Source organism: Alligator mississippiensis, chromosome 3, assembly GCF_030867095.1.
Source record: "Alligator mississippiensis isolate rAllMis1 chromosome 3, rAllMis1, whole genome shotgun sequence".
NCBI classification, from domain to species: Eukaryota; Metazoa; Chordata; order Crocodylia; family Alligatoridae; genus Alligator; species Alligator mississippiensis.
This window is the reverse complement of record NC_081826.1, coordinates 156,922,274-156,944,460: the sequence shown is the minus strand read 5'-3', so window position 1 is coordinate 156,944,460 and position 22,187 is coordinate 156,922,274.

Genomic DNA, 22,187 nt, shown 5'->3' with positions numbered 1-22,187 from the left:
CTGTTCCAACGCTGTTTTGATGTTTTGCTGATAGGCTATAATGGGGATGCATGAAACTGCCTATAACTTTGTTATTTCTTGCCTGATTCAAATGAAAACTGCAGGAATGGTAGCCCCTGCTGAGGCCACAAAGCCTTTCAAGGTTCAAGGAGATAGGTGTAGGCGTTTCTGGGAAACTGCACCTCAAGCTGCTGACAAGCAAAACTCATGTCACATGTGTGTTAAGGCATGCTGGGGTGAAAACAACAGGCATGGTAGTCCCTGCTGAGGCCATGAAACCAGCCAGGTTTCAAGGAGATGAGTGCAAGGGTTTCTGGGAAACTGCAATTCAAACTGCTGACGAGCAAAACTTGTGACGTGCGACTGTGTGCGTGCGTTAAGGCACAGCTGTTTTTTCATCCTTCTCCCAGGGCACTGAGATTGGAAGGGACCTCAGGGAAGGATCACAGTCACTGGTCAGCTACACATGTCAATATCAGAGCAGTCCTTCCCCGCCCCCCCTTACTTTCTGTTTCCCTGCAGGCAAGTCCAGCTTCAAAACTCAAAACGTTTCAAAAGTTTCAAAACATTTCAAGTGCCCTAGTTTTGTTTCTAGGCTGTTTTGAAGCCTTTCATTTCATTTCAATTTCACTGTTTCAAGCTTGAAATGAGTTGAAACAGCATCAAAACGACACACCCGGCAACATTTCATGCAGCCCTACTGTTAGGTTTGCAAACATTACACACAAGTTAAACCCAGAGATTTCCAATAGGAATTCTTCGTGTGAAAAATATTCTGGCCTCTTGTGACCTTTTAGAGTTTTTTTGCAACAGAAGAATCGCTCCAGTATTTTTCTGCAGTCAAAATTGACTGGAAGACAAAAGTTGGCATTTTCTGAGAGATGCGTGGAGTCAAAGTGTGCCTACAGATGTTCAGGGCCCTCCTTTGCAGAAAGTGGCACAATTTGGAGCCCCCCATCCTCTGCTCCCCAACCCAGCAAGTGAACATCTGTTGGGTTGTACTGGGGGTACTGGAGCCTGCCTGTACCGGTCCTGGCCAGTAGGCAGGGGTGCTTGCACTGCCTCCGAGGAGGCTACTGAACCACTCCTCTCCCCAGTATGTCCATCTCCCCTCTGCTCCCCAGCTGTTGGCGGGGGAGGGAGAGGAAGAGGGAGTGTCAGGACGCAGCTGCTTGCTGCTTTGAATGGCCAGAATTGAGGAGGGGGCAGGGTGGAACAGAGCCCCCTTGCCTTGCTGCCCCCGCCTCCCCAGCTACCCTGGCTGGGGTATGGGGGGAGCCAGGTTGGGCCCACAAAGTGAGGGGGCTCCAATCCACAGTCCTCCCACTCCCCCCCCCCCCCCCGGCCAGCTCAGGGCCTTCAAAACAGCTGGCAGCTCTATGCTGCTGCTCCCCCTTCCTCTGCCGCTGACAGCCCCAGAAGGAAGGGATAGGCTGGTGCTTGCTGGCATGCTTTAGAGTGCCTTAATTTAATATTTCATTTGACCAGGGCTAATTTTTCTCACAATCAGCCATTTTAAAAAGTGCTTGGCAGCAGTGTGTGCGTGTAAAGTCACAGTTGTCGAACTCTTTCAGGGGCCCGATCACACTAAAAATGTAACTTGTGTAAGCACTCTAAGGAGGTTGAGACCTGCTGGTGTAGACACTGGCTGAGACTGTTAATGACATCAAAAGAATCTGTAGACCCAACTAAAAACAAAATTGATAAAACTGGGTATCCAAAGCCTTTTGGCTGCTTGGTTATTTATAGTTGAGTAGTCCATGTGGGAAGCTGAGAGTGTGGCTACATGGAGAGTACAGCTACAAGGAGCAGTCAGTCCTTGTTGCATGCTTTGACATGGGAAGGCAGAATCCATCTGAAATAACAGAGTTAAGAATGTCTCAACCAATACAAATAGCATCTACTTTCTAAGGTGGCTCCAAAGTAGCGTGAGGTTAAGTGCTTAGCTTCTGCAACGACCATGTCATGCTCTCCCCGATTCTGAAAGGAACCATCTCTGAAAGGACCTGTTCTGAGCACTGCAAAATACAGGAGCCAAATTCTAGGAAAATGATTTGGAAGCAGCTTGTAGAGCCGATAGCTAAACAGGGTGGACTTGGGCTCCTGGTGCAGCATCTGTGAAGCAAATAGGGCTGGATGGTGGGGAGAGGGGAGGGGAAGGCATGCTATTCACTTCAGTGTGTACAGGTAGAGCTGGACAGAAATGTTTGAGAAAAATGTTTTTGGTTGGAAAATACAAATTTGTCAAAATTTGAAACTTTTCATAGGAGAGTTACTAGTCAGAGTGACTCTTCTTTTGAGGCTACAGTGTCTCAGGTCTAGGATGGAATTTCTAGTCAAAATGAGACAGGATACTCTTCCTTGCCTCCCATCCCAAGAAGGATAAATAATAGCTTGGTGTAAGCATTTGGTTGTAATATGTGTGTGTGTTGGGGGAAGAGGGGCACCATGTCCAAGGGATCCCCTGATGGTTTGAATCAGGAAAACAAGATTTGAACCTGGGTCTTTCTCATCCCTGGAACGTGTCTAATTTTAGGGCTATATTGAATCGGTTGCTGTCTCTTTAAATGCAGGGATATATAGATTCAGTTTCTGTCTCTACTGCTGGAACTGTTCCATTAGATATGGAGGGAAAGCAAATGATTAAGGTAGGGAAGATAGAGATCCCAATTTAAAGCCCTGTCCCAATGGCTTTTCAAGGATTTATTGAAAGTGGCCCCACCAGAGAGTAGTTAGTAGGCTCATGTCTATTAACCAGGGATATAGGAGAACAGGAACTTGAACCTTGCCATATCCAGAGGAGTGTGTCCTATCCACCATGATATTCACTGTTCTGGAGTGGATGCCTTGCTCCTTATTGTCACAGAAAAACCTTCCACAGTTCATACCGATGCAGAATGGGAAAACTTTGGAAATCTTGCCAAGCTTTGTGGGACAGGAAGATAGTTTCCCAGCCAGTTTTTATATAATAGGATTAGGCCACTGGTGCAGAAACTACTACTCAGAGAACAGAACACATTGGAGGTGGGGGTGGGGGGTGAAGGGGAGGGGTGTCTTGATCCTCACGTATGCATGTTTGCAGAAGAAGCAGAGATTAATAGAGCTGATCAAAAGTGTTTTCTTCTGTGCCCGGAAGTGAAAGAAAAACAGCTATTCAACCATGAAAAAACTTGTTGAAGGACCTAAGCAAAGGCAAATCATTGAAATGGTCCAGGACCAATTAGAGTTAATGTGACCTCTGCTGAGTTTAATAAATTCATCTGGAACTAAAGACAGGACTGTGCCCCTAAATGCTGCATTGTAATCCCTGTATGCACATCCCCTTTGACTTCCTTGATTTTCAGCCTGAGGGCAGATCACACTACAGGATTGCAGACTCTGCAGTTAATCCCAAGGCTGTGGGATGTTAATGCTGAAACAAGCCAGCAGTGGAGAGATTTTCCCAAAGGAGAGTGCTGCACTGGGAAGAATTATACAGAGTGACAACAGGCAGTATGATGAAATTTACCAAATCCAGTTTGCTAGCAATTTTTCCCTTTGCTATTATGTTGCTGTTTAAAGGTAATGGCAAAATATCAATAAAAATGAGAACTACTGTTGTGAACATGGAGTTGGATTGATTTAACATTGTTGAGTTTAGGTAGTACTTTATAAATGTAGTTGAATATGTTCCAAATAAATTAATTCAGCTGTTGAATATTTGAAAAGGTTATTGCTTTGTAAAAGGCCAGTCCCACACAGTCTTTACCTTTGTTCTTTATAAAACTATCTGGATAGTGAAATCAAGGAAAAAATACAATTCTCTTAGCTCAGTGATTGTCAGCTGAAGTGCCAGGGTGCCACAAGATCCTTTGAAGGGAGGTAAGAAGATAAGTACAGGCTCGAGCTCAGTCCCTGCCTGGCCCCCATTGCCCGGCCCCATAATAGCAATGTTAAACACTGTAATAGATAAGGTAGTGTTTGAAATGGGGTGCCACTCAATTCATAAAAGTTATGGAGTCTGTTGAGGGGTGTCTTGAGTCTAAAAATGTTTGAGAGCCATGTTCATAGTTTAAGGAATATCTTAAAGGGAAACACTGTGGCCCAGAGGGCTAGAATTCAGACTTCTACTCTTGGCTATCCTGCTGAATTACCCTGGATAAATCTCGCCTCTCCAAGCTCCAGTTTCACTGTCTGTTAAATGGACATACTGGCTTCTTCCATGTCTGGAGCTTTGAGCATGAGGTTGAAAAGTGCTATGTGAGAATGGAGTGTGTCTGTTTTAAGAAGGGTAGTTACAGATGCTGTTGGTTTCAAAGTGCAATGCCCTTGTTAAGCCTCAACATCATACTAGAACTCCAAATTATTTGTTTCTTTTGCAAATGTTAGGGCTGAAGAGCACAATTAAGGGCATTTATACACATGCTCTGGGGGCGGGGAGAGAGCGCTGTAATTAGAGCAGCTCTGAGAGCCTCTCTAATTAGAGTGCCTGGAGTGTCATGTGTGTCAGTGTCCCAGCACTGAAAAATGGCAGCAGGAGCACTTTAACTAAAGCTCACTGAATGAGCTTTAATTAAAGCACCCCCACCACCATTTTTCAGTGTGGGGATACTGATACATGTGATGCTGGAATCTGCTGGAGCGCGGTATTTACCACACTCCAGTAGACTCAATTAATCGAGTCTGCCTGACGCACTGTAATTACGACATGTCGGAACAGCCTCGCTGCACATGTATAGGCGCCCAATATGCCCATTCAACCTGTTCTTCAAGGTTAATGGGCAAATAGCTAAAAATATAAATGCCACTTTGCAGTTGATTTGCTGACTCAGCTCTACAAATACGATTTTTGCTGTATGCCACCTATGGTACCTCTGCCATAACCTTAAAGCACTTGGGGTTTCTTCTTTTGTAAAACAGAGCAAGAAAAAAAAAAGTAATTTTCCTGAATACTGTCAGTCTAACCTTTACCTGCTGGTCACATCACTTATTTGAAGACAGAAGCATAAACTCTGAATTGTATCTAAGCTGCAGATGGAGAAGCTGTGAAAAAATAGTCAGCGAAGCCATGAATATTAATAGTGAAAGCCTATTTCAGTATAAATAGAAAATGTTAAAAGATTCTATTCCATATTACTGTTGAGTAGCTGGAGAGAATGCAAAATCCAGATAATATTTGCAAATGAACCAGTCTTAGTTATGTTAGTGTAAGGATGTTTCATAGCTTCCGAATGCAAGAAGACTTATAAGACCAGTGCAGTGATCTCTAATGAAGGCAAGAAAATTTAACTTCTCTTGGTGTGCTGCTGACATATTATTGCAAAAGAGAAAATAAGCAATAATACTGAATGTCCTCAACAGACTAGGGCTCTGTTCTAGGTGCTGTATAAACACCTAGGAAGAGACAGTCTCTAGTGCACAGCCTGCCGGCCACTCCTGAAGAGAAGGGAGGGAAGCTGGGAGAGAATCCCTCCATTGCTTTTCCCCATCTCCCTGCTCAAGTGCATGTGGGGGGGGGGAGGGGCATGGCCAGGCCCCAGCTGGCCTGCTGAGTATGATGTGGGGGAGGAGTTTTAAACCCCCACCCTGGGCTGCACCAACCCCAGCTGTGGTCTGCTGGGGGGTGCAGAAACGGCCCTTGCCACAGTTTTCCCCACTCTTGCTCGGTTGGAGAGCAGGGGAGTGTGGTCAGGCCTTGGCCCGTGACAGCACATTGAGGCCCATGGGAAGCCTGCACTGGGGCTTGACTTCACCTCCTGGAGGTGGCTGGAGTCTGCAGTCATGCCCCTCTCCTCAGTCTCTGGGCTGGCTGGGTGGGGGGGAAGTCCACAGGGGGTCTTGGCTCTGCCCTCTGGAGCCAGGAGCCAGAAGCATGGCTGGAGTTTCCCAGCCATACCCCCTCCTCAGTATCCATGGTTGGCTGAGGGGGGCAGGAGGTAGGGGAAGCCCACACTGGAGCTTGGCTCACAAGGGGGCTGGAGACTGAGGAGGGGGGTGAAGCTGAGGGACTCCAGTCCCACTCCAGGCTCTGGGTGGGCAGAGCTAACCCCCTGTGTGGGCTTCCCCAACCCGCTCCCTCTGCCTGGGGAACTCTAGCCATCTCCAGGGGGATGGAACCAAGGACCAGTGCAGGCTTCCCTCTGGGGCCCTCCCCCTCACCAGGGCCAGAGACTGGTGCCTGAGGGACTCTAGCCTCGCTTGTGGCTCTGAGGGGTCGAGCCAAGCCCAGGTATGGGCACCCTCCCCACCTCAACCAGGCCAGAGACTGAGGAAGGTGGCATAGCTGGGAAACTCCAGCCACACTCCTGGCTCTGGGAGGCAGAGCCAACCCCCCATGTGGGCTTCCCCTGCCTCCCCCCCCCACCTCAGCCCGGCTGGAAACTGATGGAGGAGGGGGGCATATTTGAAGGACTCAACCCTGCTCCTGACTCTGGGTTCCCAGGGTGAAGCCAAGCCCTCCTTTCCCCCCCACCCCCCTCCCCCTGGCACCAGGCTGCATCCAGCTGCAGGTTTGGTGCTGGGCCAGAGGGGTGGGTTTTCTCCCCATACCCTCTCCTCAGCCAGCCAGAGGAGTGCTAGTGCTTTGGCTATGAAGCAAAGGGGTGGGGCAGACCCTGCTTTGCTGAAGCAGACAGCACAGGCCAGCCCAGGGGTGCATAGCATCCTGGGATGCTAGGGGACTGTGAGTTAACTTGAACTGGGAAGATGGGACAGAAGTTCCATAAACAGTTTGACCCAAATCAGCTAAGTCTGATACTACATTCAACCAGGTTTATCTTAAGTCAGTTTCAGCCATTTTGAAAGTGGTTTAAGTGCATTGAACTTCTGTTCTGTTACAGGTTTAAACCTGTTTTGATCACTTAAACTGATTTATGTGTAACTTATGTCCCTAGACATTTTGTTAGAAACTGTATGAGTGGCAGAACCTGTGTAACTGGGCCTTGCATATTTGTATACATTTAGTGAATTTGATTATCGGCACTCAGCTATGCTCTTGTATTTCTTCAGATATTTTTGTTCTGTAAAAAAATGAGTGGCTCGTCATGAGGACTATATAAAATGGTATCATGCAATATTCAAACTTCTGATTTTTTTTCTAAGACAACTTCTCCCCTTTCCTTCTTCCCTCCCCCCATTAAATATATTTTATAGATGTAATACATTGCTGAGCTACTTAACTGTTTGACTGGCACTTGCAGGGCAATGTGGGTCTCCCAAGCTTATACCATAACATTTATAATGCACCATTACATGTTTTTTAGTTTTTCCTGTGTTGCTGTATGGATAATTATCACTATAGCCCAGAATTGATAGAGACCACTAAAATAGATCTTTCTCAGAGAGTGTCTTAGTACCAGACTTTGATCTTGGCCTTGAAGCAGGATCTGGGATTCCCCGCTTTTCCTTAATCCTAGAACCCCATCAATGTATGTGCAGGATTGGCAGCCACTGCATCAGATCTGGGGCACCAATCTGGAGATGATGGTTCCACATTTTGGACTCTGGTAATTGGGGACACAGCTGAAATTACAGGCAGTCCTTGACTTACAACATTTCAAGTTACAACATTTCACACTTAAACGTTTATAAATTGACACCTGTTTCAACTTTCTGACGTCAGTTTCAACTTTACAATGCTTGATCTGACATGACGCCACACCAGTGAACAAGTTCACTGCGTTACCCGTGTCCTTGGAGAACATCTGTCCAAACTTGCTTGGACACTTTCTTTAAGAAAGCAGACAAGACTCCAGAAAAACCTGCACCCAAGACTGCTGAGAAGACTCTAGCCAAGAACCATTCAAAAAGTCTAACCAAGAGCCCTTCAAAAATTCCAGCAACATCACATCAAAGAAGTCCTTCCAAATCAATATGATTGCTATTTACAATATAAATGCATTAATGTAGCTATATTATTCATCTATAATTGATTGAGTACAAAATGCTGGGTTATTTTTGACCAATTATGTCATAAGTCTGAGAACTGCCTGTACACAACTTTTAGTGGAATGAGAGGTAGGGAGGAAGGAAACAATTTTAACTTGTTATTTTCATTCATAAAATGATGGCTGTTTTGTTTAGTTGCTTTGTGTCTTGGAATGCTGGAAGTAATCCCCATGGAGGAAGATTACAGAGACCATTAAAAGTGCAGATTGTCACAGGGCTCTGCAGCTTCAAAGACTGAGATCATCAGTGCAGTTTTGAATGCTATAGCTAGACATTGTAAAGTTATTAGGGAGTACAGGACAAACTCAGATTGCATTGATTGCCATTGCCTGAAAATGGGTATAAAAACCCTCACTAATGATGCAAAGTACTTGTTGCAATGAACAGGTCAACTGCAGTAAGTAGAACCATTCTTGATCCTAAGTCCTGTATATGATAGGGAGTGTTTGCAGAAAGAAACCCATTTTTAAATGAAGTAAATGATGATTTTTTATGTTAATATGGATGAAAGGAAAATCTACATATTCCTTTTCTGCCTAGCATTCTTTGCAACATTTTTCCATAGATTTTGGTTTTTGCATCTTGTAGATATAATCACATAAAAGAAGTGGAGGCTCTGAAATCTGGACTATTGGATTCATTATTTCATCTTAGAATGCTGTGAAAAATACATTCAAAATCATTAGCATCTGTTCACATGAAGTGCAGTTCAATAGGACTGGTGCACAATCAATGTCTTACATCTTGGCACCATGTGCAAGCATGGAAAGAGTGATGGACTGGTTTCAAAATTTCCATCCTGGAAAGAAAAAACTATAGTCCATGATTAGCACTTCATCTTTGTAATTTTGAAATTTTCTTCTTAACTCTGTGCTTTACAAATATGCCAAGAACAGAAAATATGGCAAGAATGGCAGTTGTAAAAAGAAATAAGACTTGGTGCAAAGCATCAGTGAAATGTAACTCTGCTAATAGGGCTGTCATGGATGCTAAGCCATGGATGGGTATTGTTCAAATACATGAGAAGTATGTAGAAAATGGGAGGCAGGTCACTCCTATCCTGCTTTTTTTTTCTCAGAGATCTTCCAGATGACTAATAAGGACTGTTGGTCACATGCCTAACCAGTGTCATGGAAAGAAAGAAGATGGTAGGTAGGGTGACCATTAGGATCTCCGGGACACTGATCCTTCCTTCCATTTCTCCCCCCAGGCGAGCGGTACTGCTGCAGGCAGAGGCACAGTTTTGTAGGGAGGTTGGAGCTGCCTGGAACACCATGCCATTCCACCTCCCTGCTGACATGCATCCTGCAATTCTGCAACTCTCATTTTAATTTTTGCCAACCAGCTAGGACTGGCTTTTCAAATCTGGGACTTTCCCAGGTAAACCAGGACGTATGGTCACCCTAATAGTAGGTAGTAAAATGTGCCCAGGACACATTCAGTGCAGTTAGGAGGCTTATAGACCAGTGTCAAGTATATGTCCCAGTCAGAATCTTTCTGTTCTGTTCTCAGAAATCTGGACCTCTTCTCCCAAAATAACAAATAAAGCAGCTAAATAAACTGCAGCAATATGCAGCAGCAGGCAAATGTGCACATCAATATCCAGGATACACTGTGGGATAGTAATAAGTCGGTGCCTGGAGTAGTGAAGCAGGCAAAGACTATCAGTGACAATACCCAAAGAAACAAGTACATGAAAAAGGAGGAAGGACAACCATTCCTGGTTATCAAAGTGCTTCCAGGGAGCAGAGAGCTTTGCAGGAACTCCAGAGGTTCGCTTCTCCCCATATAGGGATAGAGGGAACACAAAAAGTGAAGATTCAGTGGGACTTTACAGAGATGAGCCCTTTAAGCATCCTAACATAATAAACTAAAGTTTCTCCACACAGGGGACATCTACATGTGCACTTTACTGCAGAGTTGATTAATTAGCTTTTCAGCAAAGCATCACTGTCTAGATGCACTGTTTATACGTGTGGTTCTATTCGGCCGGATCGGCCCAGCTAGCCCTGGTCACTATCTACATATCCATTGCAGTGAACTAAACTCTGCCATAGGATAGAGCTGAACCAGACTATTCAGCTGTGCTAATTGGACATGTAGGTGCACCCACAGTGAACTACTCAGAATTAGTTATTCCAGTTTATTTAATCCAGATTAGATCCAGCTACTTTGATTAATCCTCTGTGGATGCTCTTATTCTAGAATCAGCATGCTTTATTTCAAATGAGTTTAATCCATTTTTGGATTCTAGAACAAGAGCAGCTGTAACCAGGAGTTATTCCAGAGTAATTATTTGACTTTAAATTCATGTATTTCCTTAATGTAAATTAATTACCCCCAGATAACATAATAGAGGTGATCTTGGTTGTTAAACACATTGCATAACCCATGAATATCACTTAGAAGTTAGCATTATGTGGGATATATCCTACAACCCATGTTTAATAAGGGCTTGTCTATGTGGAAAAATTGCCCAAGCACAGCTGTTCCAAAGTGGATTAAGCTAAAAGGAAAAAGGCACTCTCGATTGGTGTAAGAATGTCCATACAGAAAATTAGTACAGAATACCTATTATGCTTTACATTTACATCCCAATTCATTCTGTAATAGTTGCAAACCCTATGAGCATAAAGCTCAGAAAACAGGTTGTACACATAACACATGGTATGGCCACATTAGTTATCTTCCTATCAAATCTTCAGCACTACACTGAAGATTATTAGACAGTGTTAAAAATTTTGGTTATTTGACATGGCTTTGTGGAGTTGGTATCAGTGTTGGACTCTTTGCATGGCAGCTACATGGGTTCATAGTTGGTGTATTTTAAAACAATTGAAGTTATACAGTTAGTCATGCGGCCTATGTTAGCCTGAGGCAGCTGGGTTGAAGTTCCAACGTGACGCCATGGAGAGAAGAGAAACAAGAACCCTTGCATGGTAACTGCTTTTTTACAGAGTTGTAGGGTTGTAAGAGATTCTGAGACAGTGGCTTTAATGTGTTGTATACAATTGCTGGGGTGGGTAGTATTTAACAGTATTAATAGTCTTTGTGAGTCTATGGTTTGTGTTGGGGTTTCAGTCTGTCCCTTTGCTCTCACTTCTGGTGGGTGGTCTGTGTTGACTGTCTTCATATTCATTTTAGCCTGTGATGTGTTTGACATAGATGTCCCTTGGCCACTAGACAGTATCAGATACCACGAAGCACTTCATCAGTTTTATACAGCGGCAGGGTACTCTTCATGCTCTGAGGATGCTCTTGTTGCTTGGGTCCCATGCTCCAAGTGCTCCAATGATCAATGCGTGTACCATCACATCTTTTCCCTTAGGGTAGCAGCCAGTAGTCTGTATTTGGATAGCTTTTGCTTTCAGGCTTTGGCAAAGGCCTGCCATCAGATTTCAAACAGGATTGTCATATCAGTGACCCGTATCTTTTTGTTGTCCTTTTCTGTTACCACAATATCTGGATGCAGCTGGCTGTCACAGTCTGCAATGGCGTGGTGCATAGCTACCATCCCAACTGACACTGAGACTGACTTTCACCAATCAGTCCTATGGCATTGTGGTGGAGTTGTCAGGCTCTTGTGAGGGATTTGCAGCTGTACAGGATATGGGGCAGGGTCTTGCTGTCAAAGCTGCACCTCCAGCACCTCTTGTCTTAGTGGCCATAGCAGATGGTGCTATTGAGTGGGACGCAGTTGAGTTGATCCCAATGGATGAAAGGCCAGTCAGCAAAGTTCCAGCAAGACATAAAGTGGTTGCTGGCTTCCCACTTTGAGGTGACCTCAAAGACTTTGCCGTGATCAGGTTTTGTCTTCAGGTCACCAATGTACTTGGCCTGTATGGCATCCTTCAGGCAGGTCTTGACTCAGGATGACAGTGGTACAGTTAGCAGTTGGGGCTGAGCTCCTGCCACTCTGAACCTTGTCCAGCAGCAACTGACATACTTTCTGACTCGCTGCGTGGTGTTACGGGCTCAGCTCCACAGCAAGGTAAAGTCATCTGCTAACTCACAGTCCAGTGACCTGCGCAGAAACATGTTGCTGGATAGTGTACTGGTGATCATCCTTTTGGTGATTCCCTTCAGGGCACTGGTGGCAGTGCTGCTTACCAGGTCATCAGGGCAGGTCAGGAGGCAGAGGGTATGGGAGACTACTGTGATGTCCCAGAGGTCTTCCAGGTGAAAGAAGCTGGCACTCCTGTGCCAGAAGCGTATGTACAGGCTCTCGTTGCTGATCCATAGTGATAGGCTGATCCACTTCAGAAGCTGCCTGATTTCACTGTGTGCTTTCCTGAGAGGGATCTTGGGGAATGAGGAAGGTGTTCAGGGGGCCAGAAGGGAGGAGTCAAGCTTGTGGGTGTCCTGCACTATCCCTGGTATCTGTCTCACCTGGTGGCTGTTGGGTGTGCCCAGGTGGAGGTAGCTTTCTCTCCTTCAGGTGGCTCATGGTGATGCAGGGTAGCATTTCTCATGGTGATCCAGGATGTCATTTCTTTTCATAGATTCGTAGATGTTAGGGTCGGAAGGGACCTCAATAGATCATCAAGTCCGACCCCCTGCATAAGCAGGAAAGAGTGCTGGGTCTAGATGACCCCAGCTAGATACTCGTCTAACCTCCTCTTGAAGACCCCCAGGGTAGGGGAGAGCACCACCTCCCTTGGGAGCCTGTTCCTGACCTTGGCCACTCGAACTGTGAAGAAGTTCTTCCTAATGTCCAGTCTAAATCTGCTCTCTGCTAGCTTGTGGCCATTGTTTCTTGTAACCCCTGGGGGCGCCTTGGTGAATAAATCCTCACCAATTCCCTTCTGTGCCCCCGTGATGAACTTATAGGCGGCCACAAGGTCGCCTCTCAACCTTCTCTTGCGGAGGCTGAAAAGGTTCAGTTTCTCTAGTCTCTCCTCGTAGGGCTTGGTCTGCAGGCCCTTGACCATACGAGTTGCCCTTCTCTGGACCCTCTCCAGGTTATCCGCATCCTTCTTGAAGTGTGGCGCCCAGAATTGCACGCAGTACTCCAACTGCGGTCTGACCAACGCCCTATAGAGGGGAAGTATCACCTCCCTGGACCTATTCGTCATGCATCTGCTGATGCACGATAAAGTGCCATTGGCTTTTCTGATGGCTTTGTCACACTGCCGGCTCATGTTCATCTTGGAGTCCACTAGGACTCCAAGATCCCTTTCCACCTCTGTGCCACCCAGCAGGTCATTCCCTAGGCTGTAGGTGTGCTGGACATTTTTCCTTCCTAGGTGCAGCACTTTGCATTTCTCCTTGTTGAACTGCATCCTGTTGTTTTCTGCCCACTTGTGCAACCTATCCAGGTCTGCCTGTAGCTGTTCCCTGCCCTCCGGCGTGTCCACTTCTCCCCATAGCTTTGTGTCATCTGCAAACTTGGACAGAGTACATTTGACTCCCTCGTCCAAGTCGCTGATGAAGACATTAAAGAGTATCGGTCCAAGGACCGAACCCTGCGGGACCCCACTGCCCACACCCTTCCAGGTCGAGACCGACCCATCCACCACGACTCTTTGGGTGCGACCCTCTAGCCAATTCACCACCCACTGGACTGTGCAGTCATCCACATCACAGCCTCTTAACTTGTTCACCAGTATGGGGTGGGATACCGTATCGAAGGCCTTCCTGAAGTCTAAGTATACGACATCCACCCCTCCTCCTGTGTCCAGGCGTTTTGTAACCTGGTCATAGAAAGAGACTAGGTTGGTCAGGCACAATCTGCCCGCCACAAACCCATGCTGGTTTCCCCTCAGCATAATTTGCCCTGCCGGGCTCTCACAAATGTGAGCCTTGATAATTTTTTCAAAGACTTTACCAAGGATGGAGGTGAGACTGACCGGCCTATAGTTGCCCGGGTCCTCCTTCCTCCCCTTCTTGAAAATGGGGACCACGTTAGCCCTTTTCCAGTCTTCTGGGACTTGGCCCGTGCGCCACGAGCGTTCGAATATTCCCGCCAGTGGCTCTGCAATGATGTCGGCCAGTGCCTTCAGCACCCTCGGATGGAGCCCGACTTAAAGGAATCCAGTTCTTCCAAGTGACTCTGCATCACCTCAGGATCTATGTATGGAAGTCTGGCGCCTTGCTGCTGCCTCTCTACAACCCCAGTGAGAGACTTGTCGTGCCCCTCACTTAGGAACACTGAGGCAAAGAACTCGTTGAGGAGTTCAGCCTTGTCCCCCCTGTCTGTCACCAATTGTTTCTGCCCATTTAGCAGCGGTCCTATTCCTCCCTGGGCCTTCCTTTTACTCCCAATATATCTAAAAAACAATTTCTTGTTGTCCTTTACTTGGGTTGCCATCCTCAGCTCCATGGTAGCTTTGGCCCGCCTAACTGCCTCCCTACAAGCACGAGCAGAGGAGGTATATTCATCTTTAGTGATCTCACCCTGTTTCCACTTTTTGTGTGCTCCTCTTTTGGCCCTTAGGCTGCCCTGGATTTCTCTGGTCAGCCATGGAAGCCTCCTGGCCCCTTTCCCTCTTTTGCCTTGCTCGGGGATCGTCTTGCTTTGTGCCCGAAGGATCGTTTCCTTTAGGCACAGCCACCCTTCTTGGGCTCCCATCCCATCAAAACTCCTACTCTGCAGTGCTTCCTTGACTAATCGCCTGAGTGCATTGAGATCAGCTTTCCTAAAGTCTAGCACTTTCACCCTACTAGTTACCTTACCCACTCGCCGTCTTATGTTGAATTCTATTATAAGGTGATCACTGTCTCCCAAATGGCTACCGATCTGGAGGTCCCCTATCATGTCATCTCCCGTTGCCAATACCAGATCCAGTATGGCATTCCCCCTAGTGGGACCATGCGCCTCCTGTGTCAGGTGGAGGTCCTGTACACAGGTTAGAAACCTGCTGCTGTCTGCGTCTCCCAGCAGATGTCTGGGTAGTTTAGGTCCCCCATGACTACCGCCTCTTTAGCTTTTATGGTCTCCGAGAGTTGCCTCAGGAGCCCCGCATCTATTTCTTCCCCTTGGTGTGGGGGTCTGTAGCAGACCCCTACCACCAAATCCCTTTCTCCTTGCCCCCCATGTAGCCTAACCCACAATCCTTCTACTTCCTCAACCTCGGATTCTGTCTTGATGAGGGTTGATGTATATTGCTCACTGACATAAAGTGCAACCCCCCCCTTTCTTCCCCGACCTGTCCTTTCTATACAATCTATAGCCCTCAATATGTACCGCCCAGTCATGGGATGAATCCCACCAGGTCTCTGTTAGCCCCACTAAGTCATAGGTGTTTAGTGCAAGCAGGAGCGCTAGTTCATCCTGCTTGTTCTCCATGCTCCTAGCATTAGTATATAGGCACTTGAGCCCTGCGACTGGTGCCTTTGCTGCCCCCCCGCTCCGAGTCCCATGGGGCCCATTGTTTCTTACCTTCTTGTTTCTTACCTGTTCTGTAGTGCTGGCCTCCCCATGGCTTTCAGGTTCCCAATGTTCTCCTTCTTCAGGCTGGGCTGTCCTTGTGGGTGCCACATGGTTTGGTGGTCCACAGCTTCCCCTGCCCTCGTACTCCCCTCCCCCCGACGAGCCTAGTTTAAAGCCCGCCTTTTCCTGCAATTGATATGCAGGGAGGCATACTTGAAAATGTTGAAGTGGAGCCCCATCTACCCATGTGCCCCAGAGCTGATGTCCAGCATCCTCTGAAGTTTGTTGAGTTTGTGGGTAGGAGGACAATGCTGTTTGCATAGGCCAGGATGTTCATTTTATGTCCATATAGGTGGAACCCTCCTGGGCTCTCCATGACCACTCTGAGGAGGGGTTCCAATTGAATGTACATGTAACCTAGCAAGTCAAATGCAGAAAGCTGAACAAAACTGAGAACATCAGGAAGTCATAAAGAAGTAGGTCTAGATGGGACTTCCATAGGTCATTTAGTTCTTTTAGCCTGAGATAGGATCTTCCCTATCCAAACAACCTTATACAAATCCATCATCTAACCTTTTAGCAAAGCTACACAGTCAACCCTGATGCAACAAAAGCCATAACGCCCTAACCTGCCACAGATAAAGCAGGGGAATTATAGCTGAGTTATGTGGGGACATGTGAGCAGCTGAGCCCAGATTTTAGGCTCTCTTCAGAAGTCCTGAAGTCTGAAGTCCTGTATCAGGTGCTTTATAGTGAAACTTGGGCTCTAATGTTTGATGTGCCAGATGGTGTTGGAACCAGATGCCTGGTCTCCCAGAGACAACGATTGTGTTCACAGTCTTCGTATCAAGTGTCACATGTAGTGTACATCCAGCAAACTGGCCTCCCTGTACCAGGAAAATCTGCTTGTTTTCTCTGGAGAGGGATAGTGATTATGTGGACCCACATGTTACCTTTAATGTGATCATCATTTTTACCACTCAGGTTCTTTCCTTCAGCCTGTTATTGACAGATGGACTCGTGCCTTGGGTATACTGGTAGGTAGGGGTGTGCGAAGTGGGGCCTATTCAATTCAGATTTGTATTCGGCATGAATCAGTGACAGTGATTCAATTAGTTGATTCGGATTACTGTCCCGGATTAGATTCAGCTGAATCCGAAACTGGAGATTCGATGCTGATTCAGAGACTCGGTGATTCGGCCATAGACACAGCTTTAAACGTTTTTTTCTACATACCTCAAGGTACCAGGCATGGCTCGTGAAAGCTATGATGCTGGGGAGCATCCCACAGGAGTTGGGAGAGCCCTCCATGTACTCAGCAGTGAACCTGGAAGTGGACCAGAAGTACTTCCGATCCACTTGCAGGTTCACTGGGGAGCGCGCGGAGGCCCGCCCCCCCCACACACACACACCCTCCCAGCTCAATGATCAGCCACAGGGGGACCCTGGGTGGCCCCCCCGCAGACCAAGGAGGCACCAGTTGCCGAGCCAGAGGGGACGTGGGGGGGGGGGGGCCGGCACGCTCCCCGGCAAACCTGGAAGTGGCCCAGAAGTGTTTCTGGTTCACTTCCAGCTCTGCTGTTGAGCACTCTGGGGAGCCCCCTGCACTTCTGTGGGATGCTCCATGCACTCCAGCATTGCAGCATTCACAAGCCCCTGCTACCTAGAGGTATGTAGAAAAAATATTTAAAGCTGAGTCTATGTTGGAATTGCCAAATCTTTCAAAATCTCTCCGAATCGATAAGGAGGGTTCCAATTCGCTCCGGAGAGATTAAAGGGTCCTCTGATTCAATTCGGATTTGGAAATTCAGCCAATGAATCGGGCCGAATCTCCGCTGAATCAAATTAGGGATCGAAGCTTCGCACAGCACTACTGCTAGGTGATTTCAGGTGTGCTGGCGGTTTAGTTGTTGCGAGTTTCCTAGCCTGGGTTTACAGCAGGGACGAACAAAGCGTGGCTAATGGGCCGGATCCATTCAGCAGCGGACTCTATTTCCCAGCTGCCCATTGTGCATGACTGGGGCCAGTCTCTATGGAGACCCCAGCTGCAGCTGCCTGGGAAAGCTTAAGGCTGGAGTTGCAATGGAGACCAGCTGCTGCTGCACTGGCAGCTCGCATGGCAGAGCAGAGCAGGAGGCTGCTCCAGAGCTGCTGGGAACTTGAGATGGGGGAAACTTACCATGGGGGCAGCTTGTTCCAGAGCCAGGGCAGAGCCACAATCTGTAGCCTGCATGCTCCGGGCAGGGACACACAAGTACAGCTGTGCCCCTGTTTCAGACCAGGCTATCACTGCTGCAAGAAGCTGGGGCAGAGCCGTGATCCCCTGCTTGCATGTCCTTGGTTGGAGTGTGCTAGCTACAGATTGCAGCTCTGCCCTAGATCCAGAGCAAGCTGCCTCGCCCCAAGATCCCAGCAGCTCCGCAGCTGCACCTGCCCTCCTCCCCTGTGTGTACTGCCACGCAGCTGCAGGTGTTCTCCATGGCAGCCCCAGCCTTGAGCTTTCCCATGCAGCTGCAGCCCCATGGAGATGGGCCCCAGCCATGCGGGAAGGGGCAGCTCGGAAATGGAGTCCAGCTGCTGGCCAGATAGGCCATTTTGCCCACCCCTGGTTTACAATGCCCTTGTTCTGTAGGGGTTATGGTTTCCATACCATGCTATTTTTAAACTACAGTGGATCCTTTTTCTTTTGTGCGTGTTGCATCTAACTTTGGCCTTTGGTTATCTCCTACCATCTTCCATGATCTAGCTCAATTTCCCTTCTGAAGGATGTTCCAGCAGTATGGCTTTTTGCTGCAGGCCACCTCTGCAATATATGCATCTAACTGGCTAAGGGAAGATCATGTGGGAAGCAGTCTAACATGCACTCAGAATCTCTGTAGGCCAAAAAATCCACTCCCACATGCATGTGATCAAGCATGGTACATAGCATAGAAGTAAATATTTTTTCCTGCTCCCACATGATTTATTGTCCATTAGGATTTGGGCGGAAAGAGCATTAGTGAACTCAGGAGAAAGAATCACTGCTCTTGGAGGTACATGCGGGCAGGAAGTAAATTAGGAAAACAGACTACAGAAGACTGATGCTTCCAATGCTGTGTTCATACAGAGGCAGCATTGCAATATTGCAAATATCTGCTATTCAGAAGAACAGAGGTCTTACTCGGATCATTTGCTCACTTACTGCTCTGAAAGCTCAGGCCAAGCTTTGAATACTTTATCACTCTCAATGGCCATGTACCGTAAATGTTTTATGTGCAGAGGCATTGCTTTAAAATACAGCCTGAGAAAACAAGGTGGTGATTACTAGACCTGTCATTCTAAACTTTCTGGATGAGTTTGGAGAATGGAAAACTGAAGACTGGACTGAGACATGCTGCTAAAACCTATGCAGAGCTTAACGACAATGGTTGGAATTGTTGAACCATCCCCATTGTGGGCATTGACTGCTGAGAAGATGCAGGGAGAGATTTGCTTCTATGGGCATCACACTAGAGGACTCACTGCAGGGTATGACACAGGAGTATCACCACTGCCAAATTGCCGTGTGGATTTCAGTTGTTCATCCCCTAATGGACTTGACCACACTTGATCCTGGGCTTGGTCTTCTCTTTGCTACTATGGGGACTGCTATGGTAGCTCAGGGTACAGGAGATTGTGGGCAGCTTGTGCCGCCACCCCCATCCCACTTTCTCCCCTCCTCCCTAAGTTGCCATGTGGAAGTCCACAGTCTGTTTTGCCTTGGCTGGAGTTTCTCAAATCCTGTGTCTAATCATTGTAACTGGTTCCATTTTCTAATGAAATTTCTGTGATGAAACAATGTGATGACCCCATATGGGAACCGGAAAGGCAGGCTCTGGCTTACCATTAATTAGCTGGTTTTAGTTCTTGATTTTGAGCTATTAAAAAATAATTACATTTATATGAGGTCTAACAACAAAAAATAACCTTAATCATCCACTTGCTAATGACAGTGAGGCTCCCACTGTGCAACGCATTTCCTGTTGGGATATTCCAGCCATTTTTTAATCACTTCTGGTGACCTTCTTGTATTGGCTGACCAATTCAGGATGAAAATGGGGAGATAATTGTAACAAACAGATGAGGATCACATCAGTATTGAAACCTCATCAGAACTGGCTTTAGATATCTTTCTCTCATTAAAGCATTTTAGAGAGTCTTTCATTATAAAACCCAGTTACCAGGTTTTTATAACATTTGGCATGTACTTAAACTCTTGCTGAATAGCCCTGGACTTAAATACATGTTTAAAATTAACAGCGTGATTAAGCACTGAATTGGCGCCTAAGTGATTATGGAAGGCAGTGCTTTGTGGACTTTAAAATATTAAGAACTTCTGTTTCTCTTGGTTAATGCACTTTAGTTTTTTTAAAGGAGCAGTTTCATGAACAAAGTGAGTTTTGAATGAGAATGACTTTCACTGATCCCTACTTTTGGAAAAAAAATAACCCCCATTCTTTTGTTTTGAGGGAGACATCAGTTTTTACTCATATTGTGGTCTCTTAGACCTCTTCCCTAGAAAATCTACAACCTATTGTATTTACTTGACTATAAGATGACCACTTCTATAATTAAATTCTATATATGGAAAATTTATAAATTTGTTTATAATTTTCCAGGTATAGAATTAAATTATTAGAGTTTGCCCTGAATTTGTTCCCTTCCTAGTACTACAGTAGGGAAAATAAATCTGGGGAGGGGGGATCAGGTAGCCCCTTTGCCCTTTGCTTCCCCCAGCTTCTGCAACCAGCACCCCTTCACTCTCCCTTACTATCAGACCCTGTTCTCCCTGAGTATATAGAAGCAACTTTGAAAACACTGACCTTGAAATAAATATGCCTATAATAGTTTGCATACAATACCCATAGACAGTTTTTCCAGAGTTGATACATTTAACTTTTTTTGAAAGTGCTGCAAGTTTTAGCACAGGTATTTCATAAACATGCTTTTAAGCAGTACTTTTATATCTACTTTTATATAATGCAAACTGTGCATGATATTAGTCCAAAACCAAAAAGACTTATAATTTTACCTTATAGTTCATTGAGCTGGGCCCCACCAGAGTCAATAGTGTTTCAGTCCATGGTGACCCCACAATTTAGCACTGCTCAGTATGTGTATGTACTCCACATTACACCCCCACTGCAACCAAAGGATCCATGTGATAATTAGCCCCACACTTGTGATTGGAACTAGGTGTTCTTGTCACAAGTCCTGGGATCCCCCAAAAATGTATATGCAGATGAGGCAGAGGACAACCTGGTCCAGCTCCACCTCATGGGGGGCTGGGCCACACTAATCATATGCAACAGGCTGAGAGAGGGGGCAACAGAGGAATTCTGGGTAAACTGTTTGGGGCCCTGTTTGGTCATGTTTGCCAGAGATTTAAGTTTGGTGATCAAACAGGAGTCATTGGAAATGGGAAAGAAAGGTGCAGCTCAGCTGTGGGAATGAAGAGAAAGTTTAAATGTATTCAGTGTAGTGGTTCACTATGACTTTGAAAAGAATCAGCACTGAATGGTACTGAATGCAGTGGGCATTACAATATATTTTATTTAATGCGCTGCACAGATTAACCTATTGTTGTAGTAGGTTCTCCTCATTATGTTTATCTAATATGGGCCATGTGTTTTACAGCCATATTCAGTGCTGGCTTCATTTAATCAACTATATAGTTGGTTTCCATTACTGAGCACATATTGCTTTTGGCAGCAATGTAATCATAGACAATATTTGAGGTTTTCTTGTATGCAAATGTAAGATGAGGGACTTTTTTGTCAGGCTGATTGGGGAAAAACCTTGTCTTGTACTCCAGTAAATACAGTAATTACCATTCCTGTCAATTAGAGGCAGGAGACAGCACACAATAGAGAAGCTGGCTTAGTTACAGTTGCTGTGAAAACCATAGCAGTTTCTTGAATTGTGCCTCAAATTGCTGTCCATAATGTTGTATTATCATTTTTTGTATAAGTAAACGGTCAAGTTCCTCTTTTTTTGTCTTTCTGTAAGTTTTGTTTAGAGGTAATGAAATGCTGTAGCACTTCACATTTCAGGATTTCTTGAAGGTCTTCAGTCAGCTAATACATGTTCAGATCACCAGTGTGTGTGTGCGCGTGTACGTGTGCGTGTGCACACGCGCGTGTGTGCATGTTTGCTTTCTCAGGGTATTCAATATTTTCGTTGAGGTATAAGCAACACCTGGTATTTTGGGGGAGGAAAAGAGCAAAACAAAAATACCTAAGGACTAGATTGTGCCTCAGACTGACATAGTGATACCAAGGAGTGGGGCTGGATTTTGAATGAGTTCTGAAAACAGGCCCTTAGTGTTACTTCAGAGAGCAGAACAAAAAGCAGTGGGCCACCTTCCCTTGGAATACTAGGCTAAAGTCTTGAAACCCTGTCTCAAAAGAGAAGAAGAGAAGAGATTGGGTTCAGAGGCAGGTAACAGAAGTTATCGGAAGCCTGAAGAGCTATATGTGAAGAAAGATTGAAAAGATTCCACTAAAAATATTGTGTTTTGATTAGAGAGGAAATGAGTACTGGAGGATGAGACAAGCATATTAAGAAGGGAACTGTGAGCTGGGAAGCAAGGAGCTTCCTTTAACCTTTCTCATAATATAAGAACAAGGAAATGTTCAATGAAACCACAAGTCAAAAGAAAAGATTACCAAAGGAAGGATTTTTAGAGAGTATGTGAGTAATCCATGGAACTTGCTGCCACAAGATCTCATTTATGTCAACAGCTTACATGAAAGGCTGAAAGCATATGTAGGTATGTGAAAAGGAGAAATTTCATCTTCAAGACTTTTCATTCCATCCAGGAAGAGCACACACCAACTGCTGAAACTTCCTTAGCCTGACGAAGGGTTTT